Genomic DNA, 18,732 nt, shown 5'->3' on the forward strand with positions numbered 1-18,732 from the left:
TGTGAGCCAAGGCTCCGTGTTGAAGGCCGTACTTTAACCTATAATGGTTTAATTTTTAAATTGTTATTTGGATGGAGAGTTGTCTCATTGGCACTCACACCACATCTTCCTATATCTACTTAAAACCATGAACTTGTAACAATTAATCTTGTGAACTTAATCAAAATTCTGAAGTTGAGTAATAAGATTTTTTGCACAAGGTTGCTCAAGTATTTCACGAGTACATGGTCTGAATATTAAATATTATATCAGTTACACAGACACTTTTATGGGAATATTAAAACAAAGTTACATTTAATTGCTGTTCGTGTTGGTATTAATATGTAATGGAAAATGTTATTTTAATGTTGAAAGATGTTGTTTTTTAATTTTCTGTTATGCATGATATAATGTATGAAAATTTAGTAGAATTTGTTGTAATTTTTTTACCACATGTTTGCTCTGTTGTCAAATTTTAAGCAATCTCTATATTTGAACTGGATATACTTTAACCCTTCCAGAAGATGTGTAATGTTTTCGTGCAGTAAAAAACTTGTTTCCATTTTGTATGTTTTTCATTTTTTATGTCATTATTTTGTTTTTCTCTTATCTACATATGAGTTATGGTTCTCCAATTGGTATCTTATGCATCTGTTTTGTAAGTGAATTTCATTTCTTGTGTCATATTCAGATGCATAACTGAAATCAGTCTATTCAAGCCTGAAATTTTGGTTTGATTTTAATTTCTACGAAATCTGGATACTATGTAAAATTTTAATGTCTTCAGCAGATGAAAATTATTTTAAGGGCTAATATTTTTATCAGAGAATATCAACTGTAGGTAAAATGTTACTTAAACCAGTACAGCTAGATTATGATTTAAAATTCAGTATATAATGAGCGTTTATATGACTTATATCCATGTCCAAAATAATCCTTTTTTCATCTTTGTAATTTGGCTAATAGAAAGTTCAAAGCTACTGGCTATTAATGTATTACAAGTGATCCATAATGACTGTTACACAAACTGACTTTTTCCAAACAATCAGAATTGTATAATAGTTTAAAAATAATTGATCATTTGTCCAAGAAATTTTACAGACCAGCACCTCTTAAAAATTGGAATGAGCTAAAACTTCTCTGAACTGTGATTTTCGGCACTTTATATAGAGGACAGTGTAAAATCATCCACGTCCAATTTAACACTATGTATAACATTTAGAAATTGTTAGTGTAAATGTTTTTGGTGTTTGTAAACATCAAAAGGTGTTATATGTTAATGTCCCATGGTGTAGTTTTCTGTGCCCACAGAACACATTTTGTAATTGAGTTTTTAAGATATTGCTGGATTTTTTTCATTTTATAATTTAATGGATATATATACTGCTGAATTTCATTAACTTACCGAAGAAAAGTATATTATTGAAATATGAAAAGGTAAGTTATTAATAGAGAGAAAAATTACAGGAAAGATAGAAGATAATGCAAGTTAAAGACAGAACAGAATACAAAGATGGAAAAGATATTAAGAGAACCTGATTAATTATTTGTATGAGTGAAATAACTGAACTGATTTGGTCTGATTATAGAATGGATTGTCTTTTAGTAAAATATTTGAATACACATTAGGCTAACTAAAATGAATTTTGATGCAGGATAAAATAATTGCTAGTTTTTGTTGCGGTTGTAAACCTGGCTGTTTTTTGTGTGTGGTGTGTTTATTTATGCCAGTTGTGATATATACATAAATTGTACATAAATGTTGGCACACATTGAAATGAAACAATTTTGATCCTATTTATATTTATCAATTTTTATTTTTTTCGTTTTTTTATACAACATTATGGCAACATATTTAAGTAACTTATTGATTTAACATTTGTTATTTTGTCATGTCATTTTTCATCATGAGGCATTATAGTGTTAGGAAAGATCTAAAATTAACTCTCAGTTTTAAAGAGAATGGAACTTTAACATTCTCATGACAGACATCTTGAATTTTGTTCATAAGGTATGTGCTTACTAACAACAAAAACATATGGTATGAGGAAGCTCTACTTCTGGTGTAATAGGGAAGCTTTACGCACAATAACGGTTTGCTCTTATTTCTTTCCCTTGTATGGGTTTAATGCTTAATTTGCACACACTTTTTAAAGTGAGTCATCCATATCTTTTTTATACTTGATGTTTTAACATCGTTTACTGTTGAATTCAGAAAGTTCTTTCATTCATTAGTAGTCTTTGCATTGTAAGGGGTTTTAATTCTTCCTAAATGCTCTGACTTTCTGGGAGGTACACAATTAGCTGTTGACATTTTTTCATCGAACAAATAAGAAAGCAGGAAGCAAATATAACCTAAATATCCTTGATTAGTCTTGACCACAAAAACTAGTATCTCTTTCTTTCCAGAGTGCTGGACAACCATAATAAGTTTATTCTTACGCTATTTAAATCTCTTCTAAATGATCCTCTTCACCAACTCGTTGACTTGTAACAAGGGGAGTGTTACCTCATCCTACTAGGCATTCAGGCATGTGTTTGTATACGTTAATATGTACTATTGTCAATGGAGCTCGCTAATGAAGATCGTATCTTAATGGACACAAGTTTTCCCAAGTTAAGGACTTATAACCATTTTCCTACTGGCTATTTTTACTTGGAGGTTTCAAATGGGATTATAGATAGTTAAGTTTAAAGTGGCCCTTTCATGTACAACATTTTTATGTGGAAATTGCGATAATTTCCTTTTTCAATTTGCACTTTGTTATCGACAATTTTTATAGGTGTCATCTTAGTAATGTATCCTGTTAATAATCACTAGCTATTTGCTTAAGTGTTTGTAAAAAAATGTTAGAGATTTAACACACTATTTTACCTTTGTACCTCAGCCTTCAGCCTTAAGGTGTATTTTAAGGTATTGACTTTTACAATATGTATTTATGCTTGAATTTGTCTATATAGCCATTAAATTTGAACATTTTATGGTAAAATTATCTTTTAATCAAGGATTGTCCAGCTTTAATCCTAGACATAAATTATATAACCTGGCTAAATTTTGTTAAATTTTTTAACCTAAATTTGACAAAAATTTTAAATCTTGTGTACATGTGTGACTTGGAAGATTTGAAGCAAAATATGACTGATGGATCATTATATTTTAAGTATGTACAAATGTAATATAATTTTGGAGCCCTATTTGTGAAAATGATGGAAAATGACAAATTAATTTCTATAAATATTTGTTGACATAGAGAAATGATTAGTAATCATGGATAAAATACAATTAACTGAATTATACCTGATGTTTCCATAGTAACCAACTTACCTCACAGAACTTTGCAATTCTGTTCAATTCTAAGAAACCTTTTAAGGTAAGACTATTGATGATTTTGTAAGATATTGCTCTGGAAAAATGGAAAACTCATTTAGCTATAAAATTTTATAAGAATGATTGCTTATTTCAACATTGTAACTGTCGATAATTAAATAATGTAGGGGGAGCATTATTTGATTTAACTGAACAATGCAAAATTTGAGTTTTCTAGCTGTAAAGTGAGTGGCTGATTCAGAGGGGAAATTCCTAATGAAGAAAATTCTCCTTTATAAAAAAAAAATTATTGACTCAATGTAGCATTTCTCAAAAAAAAAAAAGAGTTTCCATAAATACTTTTCAAAGTCCTTGATCATTTAATAAAAAAATAACAATTGATTTAGATTTTTGGTGAATAATTCTTTCTTTCACTATCATTTTTTTTAATTTGTTTTACTATTATATACAAATTCATTTACAGTTATTTCATTTGTTTGCATAAAAAGTACATTGTAGTATATTTTTTCATGATATATATAGCAACGTATGTTAAGGGCATGTATATTTTTTACCTTACATGAACAAATGTCATTCTCAGTTATGAATACATTTGTTTATAGTCGCCCTTCATCATAAATATAATACAAAATGATACAAAGGCAAAGAGTAGGACAGGTCAAGCAAAAATGACCATAATTAATGACCAGTATTCAACTTGTACTAATTTCTTCACTTTTACAGATTTTTTTATGCATAAATAATGAATTAGTTATGAATAATTGCATTTTTAATGAGACGTTGGATAAGTGATTATGATAATTTTGACAAGTATTATTTTCTGGATTTTAATTTTGTGACTTCAACAACACGTTTCAACGTTGTAAACAACACAATATTTCTTCATACTCTCAAATGGTAAGACACTTTACTTATTATGATATTTACGGAATGAAAACCAGTTCATTATACATAAATTGTGTGGTATACATGAACCCATATTTAAACTTTGTTTCAAGTGAACAACATTACATGTATATGTTGAAACAAATCTAGTTAACAAGAAAGAGAATTAAATCTTGGTTAGGTGCGAGTTTAATTATTTTAAAATCATTACCTCACTCAATAGGTCCAGATTATTATGACTAACATCTGATCAGAAAAAAAACAATGCAACAGTTGTTTCAAAAAGAGAAAGTAAAATTACTCATTATGGTAGAGTTATGACTCCTTATAATTATCATAAGCATGTTGGATGCTATGATATCTACAATAGCTGTGTTAACTTGCTGTGACACACATGTGACTGTTTTTTGTATGTAAATGATGTATGTTCCTGGTTGTCATCATTTGTTTTTTCTCGGATGGCTACAATAGTATCTTTTGAAGTCTTTAGGGTAACAGATGTGGTCAACAAAGTCATATTTTTCCAGTTGATAATTCCCATTATTTATAAAGGTGTAAGAAAGTTTACACAAGGTTGTGACCATGTATATCTTTTTCTGTAATGATGTTAACCTTAAGCTTTTGTGTTATACAGCTGCAAAAAAATGTCTTCTGCTCTTAGATGTCAAAAAGTTTGATTTTTATTTTGGTGTTCATTATTTCATCTATACTACTATTAGGGAAGAGACTGATTTCTTTGAGTCACATCTCCTTTGAAACCATACAAAGTAAGATATATTTGTGATGTGACTTATAAATGTAGTGTTTTGTACTTCATAAACTAGTCTTTGACTTTTTCCCCAAAAAAACACCAATTTTAGAGAAAATAACTGAATTAGGAGACTGTTATCAATCCCTGTCTTATACACTTTCACGCATCAGTTGATATGCTGTCAGCAAAACTTAAGAACACTTGCCCTATTCAGAGGCGGAGTTAGGGGGGCCAGGGGGCCTGGGCCCTCCCTTTTTGGGAAAAAAATTATTTGCTTATATAGGGAATCACTGAAGCGTGACTGGAGCGGCCCCCTCTTAGGTCAGTCGGTGGGCCCCCACTTATGATATTTTCTGGATCCGCCACTTCTATTGTACCATGATTTTGCAGACATCTACTATTGATTTTGATATTTTATAGAATATTTTTGAATATTCTTAGCCACCTAAGTTGTGAAGGTTGCTGGTGGTTGTTTAATCTCATTGATTAACTTCATTCAGTAGAGAAGCACACCTAGCATAGATTTATAATAACCAAGTACTGTAAAAGTTGTAGTGTATCTTCAACAAACAATTAACATATTTGTCAGAAGAAATCATGTTGAAATAGTTAATGGTCACTTTTTGTATTTTCCCTCAAACAATTTTATTTTAAAGTAAAATTTAAGTTTTTTTAATAATTTTTATAAATTTATCATGTCTTACATATGAATTATCTCCCTTTAATTGCCTATTTTTTTTGAATGGTTTGTGGTTTTAAATTTATTGAAACCTAACTCCTTTACTGAGGATACAGTAACTATTTCGTATCTTGTAGATCTTATTTTATTACATGCAATTTGTGGTTTTTATTGATATGCTAAGGATTTATATATATCATGTTTCATGTTCAACCTCCGATGAAAGTTTAACTTTACGATAAAACTTCTAATCATGTAGCACCTGCTTCAGAAGATACAGTTTCTTTTAAATTGCAATTTTATTTACTATTGCCAAAATCCCTATTTCAATAGATACACCTTTCTCAGGTAAATAAACTTGTTAATTAGTCAACAGTACTTAAAAGCAACATTATTTTAAATCCAAGTTGTGAAAAGTATTATGCTTAATCTCGTCATACTTCAAAGAGTCCTGTACCTTGCTACTGTTGACTAAATCAAGACCCATATGTACACAGCGGCCACCCGGAAATGGCCAAGGAAGGAAGGTTAAAAGCATAGATAAATGAAAACTAATCTAGGTTAATTGGGTTCTGTTTGTTTTAAATAAGATCATATTTATTTAGACCTATGTCAGTTTGAGGTCCCTCAAGCGCAGGGGACATAAGGACTTTGATGTCATCTAAAAACTCCAAGGTTTGACAAACATCTTGAGTAACTCTGTCAACAATTAATTGTAAGAATGTTTACAAAAAGTTGTAACAGTTTGTGAATATTGTCTACTCCTTTTGATGTCAGATTTACCTGATTTTGTGTCAATTTTCACCTGTATGTTGAATTTTTCACATGTTTTCATAAATTATGCATAATTAATGTAAAAACAAAATTGTGTTTATGATTTAATTGATGGCTAGGATTAAGACAATTGTTCTATAATAGACATAAGGTTTGTTACTTAATCCTTTTAGGGCCTTGTCTTTGTGTACACAAAATTCCAAAACATTGTTTAGAAATAGTAATAGCTATTGTAAATTGGAGAAAAATAAACATTTACTTGAAAATGTCACTAAATTAAGAAAACAGTCATTGTTAGTATCAGTGGGAATGTAAGACCTCAGAGGTATACAACATAAACATATCTGAATTAGTTTGGAGTGAATTTGGACTATATATTTGTTATTCTCTAACTTACATGTACTTTTGGATCTACCTCTGCTAAGATTTTATTAGTTTTATAAGGTAAGCGTTTAGAAATTACATGTATTATGATATTTTCATTTTTTACATTTTTTTTACACTTAAGAACTGTATGTGATATACAGAAATAAAGGCTTATTTAGGAGTTGTTTTATATTTCCTAGGACTTGTGCACTAAAATATTAGTCGTAGGTATTTCATAGCCAAGGTTTATGTAATATATTTGAAAATATTAAATTTATAGCTTTTTTATGAAAATTATAAAAATTTTTAGTTATTTACAACATCTAACTTTGGTGTCAAAATGTTAAACAGACGACATTTTTTTTCAGACATCGTAATATTAAATGTCTAGTATATCTTTTGCTACAAGACAAATTTTGATATACTTTGACAATTTTACGAGACCACATTGATTGGAAATCAAAATGATAAGCAAGGTTAAACTGATAATTGATTCTAACGAGGTAATTGGTTTACCTGTATCAATTTAATAATTATGGTTGTCTGTCAAAATTATATATTCTTCTCATGTCTGAGGTTTATCATAGTAAAAACTATAAATCAGTGCAAAAATGACGAGGTAGGTCAACTTTTATACTTTTCCCCTTTCATTTGATAGTTTTTTTTCTTGTTTTTTTTGCATAGAGCTAATAGATTAATTTTTAAGCCTTTCTATAGTTAATATATTTAAAAAGAAAAATAATTAAAATGATATATAAATCATTGATAACTTATATATAGTTACCATAAACTTAGAAATTATTGCAATATTTTCAGACTATTGACAAAAAAGGGAGTTTAAATTATTGCAATTTCAGGAAAATCTGCATTCAAATATATGTAATTTATTCCAGAATGTGGGTTCCTTTTTTTAAATTTCACCCAGTTGAATAATTCATATTGTTGGAATCTTGCAATAATTTATCTAACAATCTATTCCTCTGCCTTGGAACAATCCAGTTACTTATATGTAAGGATCAAAATATTTTTTTTATACACAGTTAATTATATTTTTTTTATTATGACACTTTATTGTGTCTCTAGGTTGCTGTCGCGTCATTGAATTCCATTTTTCTGCTTGTTTTGTTAAACTGCACTAAGTCATATAATCTTATTTATGATAAATTTGAACCTCAAGGCATATTATTTTTCTCTGGATGGTTGTGGTGAATAAAATTATACTTTTAAAGATGTATGGCTAATCGTATATTCATTATCATTTAGAAAATTGTATATTGTTTAACAATCTTGTTAATCTCTAAAAATAAGATTTATTTGGTTTAATGGCTTATGACATCAGGTGATCTAAAGTGTTAATTGTTTTTAAATCATTCACACCTAATTAGCTTTTTATAATTCCTTATTGGTCAATAATTATAACTATTGGAATAATTGTGATTTATAGTAATGTATGACCCCAGTTTATACACAATTATATAAAATCTGGCAAATATTCATTACATAATTTATATTAATTATTTTAAAATATCTTAAAACTATTGAAGTAGAAGGGTATAGTAGTTACACTGGAAAATCTTTTTTTTAAGTAGATAGTAAAAAAATCATTTATATGAGTAAAAGGAGTAATTTTCATTTAATTTGAAACCAAAGTTAATACCCATGAAATCGTACATATAAGGGATAACATGTCAACTACATGTTAACTAAAAATGTTTTCATTTTGTTTATTTTTGCTTGAAGAAAATCATAGTAACACACTTTGGTGTCAACATGTTGTTTTGATAGAGGAAAAAAGATGACAATTTACTTTTGAAGTCTCGTATCAGCGGGTTATTAAAGATGGTAAACATCAAAATAGTTTTCAAAGGAAAAGATGATTTTTCATATTAGATATTCTTTATGTAAAGAAAAAACATTTTCCATCACACCATGACGAAATGCTAATTATTTCTTTTCTAAAGTGAAAATCACTTTGAAAATTGCTTTGAAATTGATTTTTAACAAATAATTTGCATTAAAATTAAAATTTGTTGAAAAAATACACCACATGGAGTCATCTTATTCAATATTCAGAATCCAAACCCATATCTGTCAGTTTCATGAATAATGAACAGTTAACAGTCATTTTTAACACTGTCGACCATACATTACGGTAGTCCATCAATAAACTATTAAATATAAACCTACATTTTTCACTTAAGCTATACGGGTAGATTTAAAAGTTAAAGAGGTTTAAGATTACCCAATAATATTAGTCATTCAAATAGTGTCTCTTTCTTCAAATAATGGAGATTTAACAAAAATATTTTTATTTGGAATATGTGGCTTAATAGACAACCATACAAAAGGTATGTTTTGATTTCTGTTAAATATTTGTATTTGTCTAGAAATTTATATACATGTTTATTGGCAGTTTATCCAACATTATATTCTGCTTTCAATTATAAACATTCATATAATCCTTCAATGAACAAGATTAAGTTTTAATTTATAATTATGGTGGTTGAAAAATATTGTTCTTTAGTAGGAGTTGCTTACAATGTGGTTATTTGATACATGTATTACTGTATTATTCAATTTGGAGATGTATATGTGTTCTCGAATAAAACGATTTTGCTTCAGAAAAATGTAAAAAAAATCATAGTTTTGTAGTGCTTAACAATATATTTGAAAGATATTATTTTTTTAAACTTTCTTCATAATTGAAGGCATAGGTTTATATTATAGAAGTTGGAAATAATTATCCTGTAACACTAATTATTTGACAAACAAATGCCCCAAAATGTTGATTATTATAGGTTGTTAAATTATTTTTTTGTAATTTCTGGGAAAAATTGATAGAAATTCATAATTCAGTTGCTACAGAAAGAAATATACTGCTAGGTAAAGCTCATAGAATAATCTTCATATCATTCAAGAAAAGAAAAACTTTTGGAAGACATCAATGTTCATTATGTTATATCTATGGACAGACTAAATCTGTACGGAACATCAAAGTGTATTTCTCTGGTATCTTATGAAGAGAAAATCTCAGAAAATCCTCAAATTTAGAAAGGATATTGGTCAGTAGCTTACACTAACACCCTGCTGATAATTAATAATCAGACATTGATAAGAGTTATAAAGATATCTGGGTATACAATAACTTTGGGTAGTGATAGCCCTAATTTGACCGTCTGAGATTGCTGTTAGGTCTTGTTTTATCTTAATAAGGTACTTCATATGTCTGAGTAGGTTATGCAGAGTTATGGTTCTTGAGAGTGTTATATTTATTTAGTTGGGAAAATAAAAATATTGAATTTTAAGGAAATGATTGATTTCGAAATAATAATTATTTATTTTCGAATATTGATTTATAAGGAGGGGTTTACATTAACGATTTAGAAAAACTTATTTTATGAAGTATTAAATTATAAGGACGAGAACCAAATTGATTTATTTGATTTTTCCTCCAGAAATGGGCCAACTAAGCACATATGTTTTCATTTTTAAATCAATTCTTGTGTTTTATTTATAAGGTAAGTTTTAAGGGTAAGAACAGATTTTCTTATAAAGAAACAAATTAAAAGTAGGTCCTATAATAATTCTATTTATTAAACTTTAGGGTAGAACTTTAAAACTTTAAAAAAATTAATTGAAAGATAAAAGGTTATAAATCATCTCTTTTATTACAAACAGGGTTTACAAGTTAAAAAATTAACTTCCCTGTAATAAAACTTTACTTATCTTGTCATGCTAAGATAACTTAGAAACAATAAAACGATGGACTGCGACATTTTTACTTTGCATTGAAATTCACATATGCCCCAAAGGACTCTGGATTAAGTTGACAAGAACTAAATGTGTCGGCTTTAAGATTTCTCTCGTCAAAAATTAATTACAAGATTTTGGACGGAATTACAACTAAACAACAAGATTTACCTGTCAGAAATTAGTGATTTCTCCATCACCTGGCCAGAGAAACAACAATGTGTAGATTAGGCGGATTAAAAAGTACATCAAATCCTAAGATATCTCTGCGTCTTTGTTGACTCACTGTAGAGCATTCTAATTTTGAGTTGGATTGTCTTGAAAACCTAGAAATGTATCCTGTATCTGTGTGGTACTGTTTTTGAACTGGGTTTAACTTTCACCCTCTTATGATAAGTGATGGTGAGTCTTGTTTTAATGTATACTTTTGACAACAATTTATTTTTACTTGATGTAAAGCCACTCTCTTATCTTTATTCAAACATTTAGTCATGTGTTTTCCTTAACAAATTAGTTACACGTTACAATGTAATGTATAAGTTTTTTTTCGTAGATTATAACTTTGCAGAACCTCCTTTTTTTTAAATTTGTTTTTCATTTGATCTAGTATAATCCCAAATTATCATGTTCATCTTTTGATCTCTGCCACGGTGGAGAGTTTTTTCATTGGCTATCATACATGTACCACATCTTCATAAATTTTTATATGAAATATTTGATACTGAACATTTAAGAAGACAAAAATCAATCATAATTTTGTTTTGGATGCATCAATTTTTTGTTAAGGTTAAGTTTTCAATGATTTATTTCCAAAAAAATGTGCAGTATAAAACCTATGCAATTTTTCATTTTAAATTTTGTGTAACAAATTGCATTAACATGGGTACTTCAAGTTGTGAAAGAAAAAATTGTTAAAGTACAGTCGTTACACAACTACTTGGTAAAATAATAAGTATTGTCATGTATTGATGTAGTAGTATTGTTGATCTGTGGACTAATCTGACATTTCCCAGGATATGCAAAGCTTGGTGATTGATGATATTCCCCCATAACTGATGTTAGAACACGTCTTTTCTTGTTAGAACCCTCGTAAAACGGAAAAAACTGAAAATACTCCCTGTCGAGGACACCAGATTATAACTTTTTACTGGTAATGTTATATTGTGTGACGATTCAATTGGAAACAGTGAAATAATAGTACCTCATTGAACATGTAATCTGCTAAACTTGACAATCCTCTTACAGTAATGATATATTCTCACCGTTTTACTAGCATGTGGAGATTTATTTGAAAATATAGTTGGACTTAGTTGGGGACAATGGTTAGAAATCAGATAGATTAGTAGGAATTATCTTTAATATATCCAACACATTACTCAACACTTGAAAATTTTTAAAGAAATAAAACATAATCTTTATCCAGTTACAAAAATTAATTTTAATCAGATTAAAGGTAAAAAATCAAATGTGTGCGTCCGTGATAGCTGTTGTTTGTGACAGTTCCGGTATAAATTTTGTAATGCTTCAAGTTTGAATTTATTTATTAAAAGGTTTGTGATTGGCTATTTGAGCATACTGCTAACCTATTTGGATCAAATAGTAGAGTTAAAAGAGTGGAAAACAAAACTATAGTGTTAAGCAAACAATAGAAATTAAGAGGGGGCCTAAACATAATACGACCGATAAAATGGATCATTTGACAATAAGAAAGGAAGTCCTTTCATGCTAACAAAACGAAGATCTCTTCTCTTAAAATAAAATCTGAACTACCTTTCTGATTCAGAAAATCAGGACCTATAATTTGTAGTTAAAAGAGAATAAAAATCAACGCGGGTAAGATGTGACGGAATTGAAAGCTGATGGGACAAATTATAGCCGTAGTCAGTTGGATATGAATGATAATAGTACGACAGATCAACAAGGTGTTATTTTCTGGAGTTTACAAAATTACGACGATGAGTTTGCTTAAGCAAACTTAAAAATTCAAACTTGTTAGTCTATGTTTGTCATTGTCAATTATACCGACAACAATTATACCCTTTACTTTTGACTTGGCCAGTGGTCTGAGGAAACTGAGTGGCCATTGTGGTCACTTGAGTAACGACTTTTTTATTTGGATTTAATGAAACAACCAACAGATTGTTGGAATAATTTTCTGGATGTTTGAACTCTCAACATCTATAATATTTTGATCTTTGGTGAGTAAATCAACAGTTATTTTATAATTATTGTCATTTAAGAATAATATTTTTTGTATTGTAAAACTTTTTCATGTTGATTAGTTTTGATAGAATGTTAAAAGAAATGACATTTTAATTTGATTTTAGTGCAAAAAAATCAAACCTTTTGAGTAAGGAAAGAACATTTTTTTTAATTTTGAATAGATCTTTGAATTTGTAAAAACTGGTAGATTTTTTTTACCCAACTTCCTGAGAACCTCTTTGTTTCGGAAAATGAAAATTGAAACATAGTTGAAAAATATTCTTACTGACGAATATGATGTAAATCAGTGGGTGTTTTTGTCATCTTTTGTTTATAGAATAGAGATAGTACCGGAGACACACTTCTAAATGAATTGTATCTTTTACATTGTAAAAATCTCTATCTTGTTTTTAACATCAGTTTTGACACCAACTAAAAACAAAAGAAGCCTTTCATAGAGTAACCAAACCTTATGTATTCTTTGGATACATATGTTATACAGTTAAAAAAAAATCTGTTCATCCTTTTTGTTTAACTTCTCAATTTACCAACACATCTTTGAAACAAAGGGTGATAAAGATTCACAGCTGATCTACTGCACTTGTTTAAATTCTCGCTCACAAGATTGGGACACAAAATAGATTTTTTTTCATGATAACATTTTGTGAAAAACCATACATAGCTGTTCAGCCTGATTGATGGACATTGTTTTTCAACTTGGATGTTTATCTGTTCATTTCTTATCCCATGTGATCTACCCATGATGCTTTGAGGTAAATCCCCCACAATATGTAATCATATCAGAGGACTATAAGCTTTCGAGTGGTGACTGAATTTTGCCCTTTTATGAACTTATGAAATTGGAAATTCTTTATATTTTTCGTAAACTGGTAAGTTTTTTAATGACTAATATTATGTTCATATACGATTTTAAAATTTATTTTTTTGTTTCTACTTTGATATAGTTTCTGTAGCCTATTGAAGAGTATAAATAGAAGATTAAGAACTGAATTTTTTTTTGGAAAGAAAATAGTGAAACTTTTGATGACATTAATAACATCTCTTTTTTGTCTTTTTTTCTAAAAAGTATTTGTGTCTTTTTCTGTGGGTACTTTCCAAGTCTTTAAGCAAATTTTCACACTTATTAGAATTGATAGAATAAAGCTCTTTTGGAGGAAAGCTAGAGTTGAAGATTTGTATACACTAAATGTATTGACTAAAATGTTTAAGTTTATGTGTTATTTCAATTGAAAATTAATAGAAAATTGAATTAAATGCCTCATTATTTTCTGGATGTAGATTGTATTTTGTATTTTTCATATATAAACACAAAAACCCAAATGTCTAGGATATAACTCAAAAGTTTAAAAACTGACGTGAGCACAATTAAAAGTAATAAATAACGTTAAATATTCATTTTCAATAATAATAATTAGTATTTTATGGAAATGATCTTGCCGACTATAATAGACCTGAGAGAGCAATGGTTGCTGAAAATTTTGCCTGATTATTTAACACTCTATATTAGGCATTTCTTTCTGTAATAGGGTTTGCCTTGTGTCACTTTTAATCTTCTGTAATTAATTATTATTGGCCCATTTGAGAGTTTCAAGCTTTAAATGTAGAAACTACATCAATGGAGAAACGTTACGATTTCTTTGTAAGAGTTATTAGTGAAAGGAAGTATTGAAAGGCATTGAATTCCTTATAGAGATAAATGACCACTGTTTTGTACATTTGACGATTATTTGGTAGATTTGTTGATTCCAGGTGTGAAGTTTGGCTCTAAAGGGTCAAGATAGAAAATATATTTCCTGTCTTAAAACATCTGAAGTATTTCGAAATGTGAAAAATGCAGTTGATTTTATTTCATTGAAATAGGGAATTTCCAAATAGATATTCTTCTAGACTTGGTTAAAATTGCATAAAGAGTGAAGTTGCAACTCCTGGTAATTTGAATTAATCATGATTATTTAGGTAAAGTTAATTTCGACTTCATTTTTGTAGAAAATATATTTCTCCAATATTGTATTCATATTTTTGTTACTAGAAAATATAAGTATAAAATTTTGTAGGTAAAGTTTAGATTTTTTTTACAAGTAAAATGAAGTAGAAATTCAGTTTAATTTTTGAATTATAAAAACTAGGAACAGTTGAATTTGTGTGTCTGATTAAGTCGTGAACAGTAAAATATCCATATTGTTCATTGACCTCCTTGCTTCTTGTTAGCAAGTATTTTATGAGGGAAGCTATAAAGTTTGACTGGATTAGCATAAATGATCGTATTTTGATACTCCAATAACAAATATGAGTATTTAAAAGTTAGAATCAGACGAAGTTTCCGGCTGATATACTGAATGATTATAGGATATACATTAGAGAAAATCAGGTTTGAATGTCGACATAAATATATACAGAAGTGAAATTTGATAGATTTACGAGGTTTAGGATTTCTTCCGTTCTACAGTCCATACCCCCTGCTTATCGAAGGTTTTGTTAAGTTATCATGATGAGTCAAAGTGACATTTGTTATCAGAGCATTGTAGAATTGAAAACAGACTTTTGAAATCATAGTATAGATTCAATGGAAAAAAATAAACTCCTCCATAAAAGTAATATATAATCATAAAGTAGGGTCCTTTCAGATAACTTCTTCATCCTAAAAACACATCTAAAACACAAGCTAATCCAAACAGGTAACAATTTTTTTCACATCTTAGTAAACAAGTGGGAATTTTTGTCTTTTTGTAGGTTGAAATCATAAGAATTTGGTAGAGGAAAACAGGAAAACAAAAGCTATCTTAATTCTGTTTTTCTTTTTTAGATGTAGGAACTAATGGGAGACAACTGACTTTCTTAAAACATTTTCTTTTGAACCAAGCCTATGTACTTTATATATAGCCTAACTTTCATCAAAGTCCAAATCCCTGAGTATACTAACAGAAGAATAAACAGTTGATAATGATTATTTCATGTGTGATTTAATTTTAATAACCATGTCACCAAGACTTGCTCATTGTTTCTTTACTGTATCATATACAGATTTAAATACTCCATCCCAGATTATTCTCTCAGAAACACAAATTTTCTGTGTGTTTAGCGTAAATGAAATGAAAACATTCGGATGTTAGTAACACAAGCTTCCTAATGATAAAATCGTTCAAATGAGGAACAAATTGGGTTGTTGGTTAATTAAAACTAAGTTGTTTTCTTAACTTTGTTTTTCATTTGCAAAGAATTAAAAACAATTATCTTAGATAAATTTGGGCCTTTAAAAAGAAGCGGTTTTAAAACATTTTTCAAGTTTTGTTGGAATGGGCACCAGTAGAGAAAAAAACTTTGTGCCCTGTAGTGACGAGAACTCTTAATGCTGCTGGCAACTTAAATATGCTGTGGTGATCCAACAGAAAACAAGGTTATACTGTCGTCTGCTTGCTGGATTAAATTTGACTTTCAAGAGAAACTTACAGTTGGGCTGAAGTTTTAAGTGAGATCGTTTTTAACTCTAAAAATGAAGAGAAGTTACAATCAGCTACTTGTATTTTTGATTAATCACGTATATTTAATATTAGACACAATATTTCTTCTTTAATATGCTTGTTTTTAAGTTTAATGTCAATGGAAGACTTTGTATGACATAATAAATTGGACAGATCGTGTTTTAAACTTGACTTTAGACTTGTTCAATGTGCTCAATACAGGAACGTGTTTCATAATATTGAAACTTTAGTGGTGTTACGTATTTCCGTGTGGTCTTATTTTTATGGTTGTTTACTAAGTGCATATGAAGTAGGAAGGACTATGGATTGATTTTAACAAGCTACAGAAAAAGCAAGTTTACATAAATCAATACACTGGTAACAGGCCATTTTAAGTGCAATGTGTAAGTAACTTAAAAAGAACTCTTTCTTTGAATTAAAGAAAATGATGCCAACAAAAATCTGAAGGGTCTTTAAATGATATTAACAATGTTTTTGATACTGATGTCATAATTTTGCTTATGAATGACAGGATTGACTATTATTTTGCAACTATGATAAAAGTTCTGCTTAAAATATTCTGATGTTTCATGAATACACTTTTTAATCAAACCTTACACTAAAAATTATATTTATTTAGGTGTATATATAATCTAACTGCAGGATTTGTTTTACTTTCAAGTGTCATATGTTCTAAAGTTGTTGCATTTTCAATTCAGTATTATTAGCTAATACAAAAATGTTTTCTGCAGTAGTAGTTTTATTATGTATTACTGTCAGAAAGGTAAAAGTAACTGTCATCGCTAAATTTTGAAATTTAAACAGATATATAATATTGCCAAATAAGATGAAATTTTACATATTGTTGAAATTTTTGAAATATTGTTGAAATAACTCTTCATGGCGACATGAATTCTTAATTTAAATACTTTTTCAAAAATAATTATGACCGTAATTATAATGACATGGCCTATTTATTATTTTCGGTACAAATTTATGCAAAACACATACAAACATATTAAATATACATTTAAGCATTTATTACTATGATAGGAATAGATATGAAAAATGATGTTGACGGTAACAGGCATGCAGACATTATGCAAATGTGATAGGTGTATAAAATACAAATTATCTACACGATCATCAGTTCTTGTCATCGCCTATTCTTCTAATTAAACACATTGTTTTATTCCTGTTATAATCATTAACCTTTGACGATTTAAATGGTGTGTCTTCTTGTTGATTAACTTAATGAACGCATTAAACTTAAAATTTTTATTCTGTGTGGGATCTTTGATCGGAACTTTGATTTTGAATTTGTTGTTCTCAAAATAAAAATGTGTGTCATATTTTTTACCATGATTTGGATGAATTTCTAAAAGTGGAAATAAGAATTTTCTTTGTTTAAGATATGCCGTCAAAATAAAGTTGGGATGACTGTTTACAAATATTATATGTAAGTTTGTTAGTATATACCTTACATTTAACTTGTTTCTCTCTATCAGGTGAATAAGTTATTATAAGTGTTTATTTGTTAATAATCAAAAACTATGAAAATATTTGCGTGAAATTTTCTAAATATTTGAATATTGTGTGTGTTTTATTTCATTACATAATTTGACCTGCAATAACAGTAGAGTAACTGTTTTCTTTGAAAATAACTTTTACCCTGTAATTTAATGAAAATTATAATCTAAAAGTAACTTTCTAAAATAAACTAGCATTATGCTAATTATAGTGATTATGATTCTAACAAATTTATCTTTGAAAATTTGTTATATTAAAACGGATATGTCTGACGCCACTTTATGCCGAAATCAATAACGAAAACTGTGACAAGCAAATTTTGTCTCTCAAAAGTTCGATACAATTAATAGTTACTATTTATCCAAGTAGTTTCTTATTTACATTGTATCGTCCCCTCAGATGAAGTGTTTACCAACTCTATTATATTTCCATGGATCTCTCACACGGAGTCCAAAAGTAAATGACAATAAGGGTTTACTTGTTTTGTATTTGCACAACTTGAGCAAATTTCTTGTTCAAATTGTAAGTTCCTGTTCAATTTGAAAAAAAAATGTTTTGACGTTGACCTAATCAACTTGTTATTGTTGAATTGTATTTGGATAAAATTATTTCAAAGTGTACATATACCGAATTCTAACATTTCCCTCCTAATTGGTAAAGTGCATCAAAGACGTGTTCAAAGAATACGAAAACAAAATTGAAATCTCACAGGATTTTACGTTAATTGGCAGAAAAAAATCTAAACCCACCTGTATGATTCAGTCGTGTACAATTGTGCGAAAAGTTTACATTTCAATAATTATCTGAACAGACGTGGAACATCTTAGCACCTTTCAGCCATGGTAATTAATAATAGCTGAAGAATAGAGACCAATATTTCTGTCAGAAAATTGAAACAAATTTTAATTAATTCCAACACGCTTCCGAATTGATAATAATGTTCATGATATCAACACAAATATGTATTGAGGAATAAGGTGTTGATTTGACAAATAATGAATACGAAAAA

At 28.6% G+C, this 18,732-nt stretch overlaps 1 protein-coding gene across 18 annotated transcripts in view; it reads left to right on the forward strand.

The window, feature by feature from the left end:
* LOC134696627 (protocadherin-9-like) overlaps positions 1 to 18,732 on the forward strand; it is a 68,856-nt gene that overhangs the window by 35,157 nt on the left and 14,967 nt on the right. The window contains exon 1 of one of the 18 annotated variants that reach the window (XM_063558508.1): positions 1,279 to 1,416. The exons of 4 other annotated variants lie outside the window; for them this stretch is intronic. The gene's annotated coding sequence lies outside the window, so the exon portion shown is untranslated. Of the gene's footprint in view, positions 1 to 1,278; positions 1,417 to 3,062; positions 3,351 to 4,128; positions 4,205 to 6,442; positions 6,548 to 6,710; positions 6,841 to 7,322; positions 7,382 to 8,931; positions 9,111 to 10,592; positions 10,915 to 12,043; positions 12,711 to 13,490; positions 13,605 to 16,573; positions 16,598 to 17,630; positions 17,653 to 18,542; positions 18,566 to 18,732 lie in introns of those variants that run through there. 13 more of the 18 variants (XM_063558511.1, XM_063558506.1, XM_063558514.1 and 10 more) reach the window with 13 other exon arrangements.

This window comes from Mytilus trossulus, chromosome 14 (genome assembly GCF_036588685.1).
Source record: "Mytilus trossulus isolate FHL-02 chromosome 14, PNRI_Mtr1.1.1.hap1, whole genome shotgun sequence".
NCBI lineage: Eukaryota > Metazoa > Mollusca > Bivalvia > Mytilida > Mytilidae > Mytilus > Mytilus trossulus.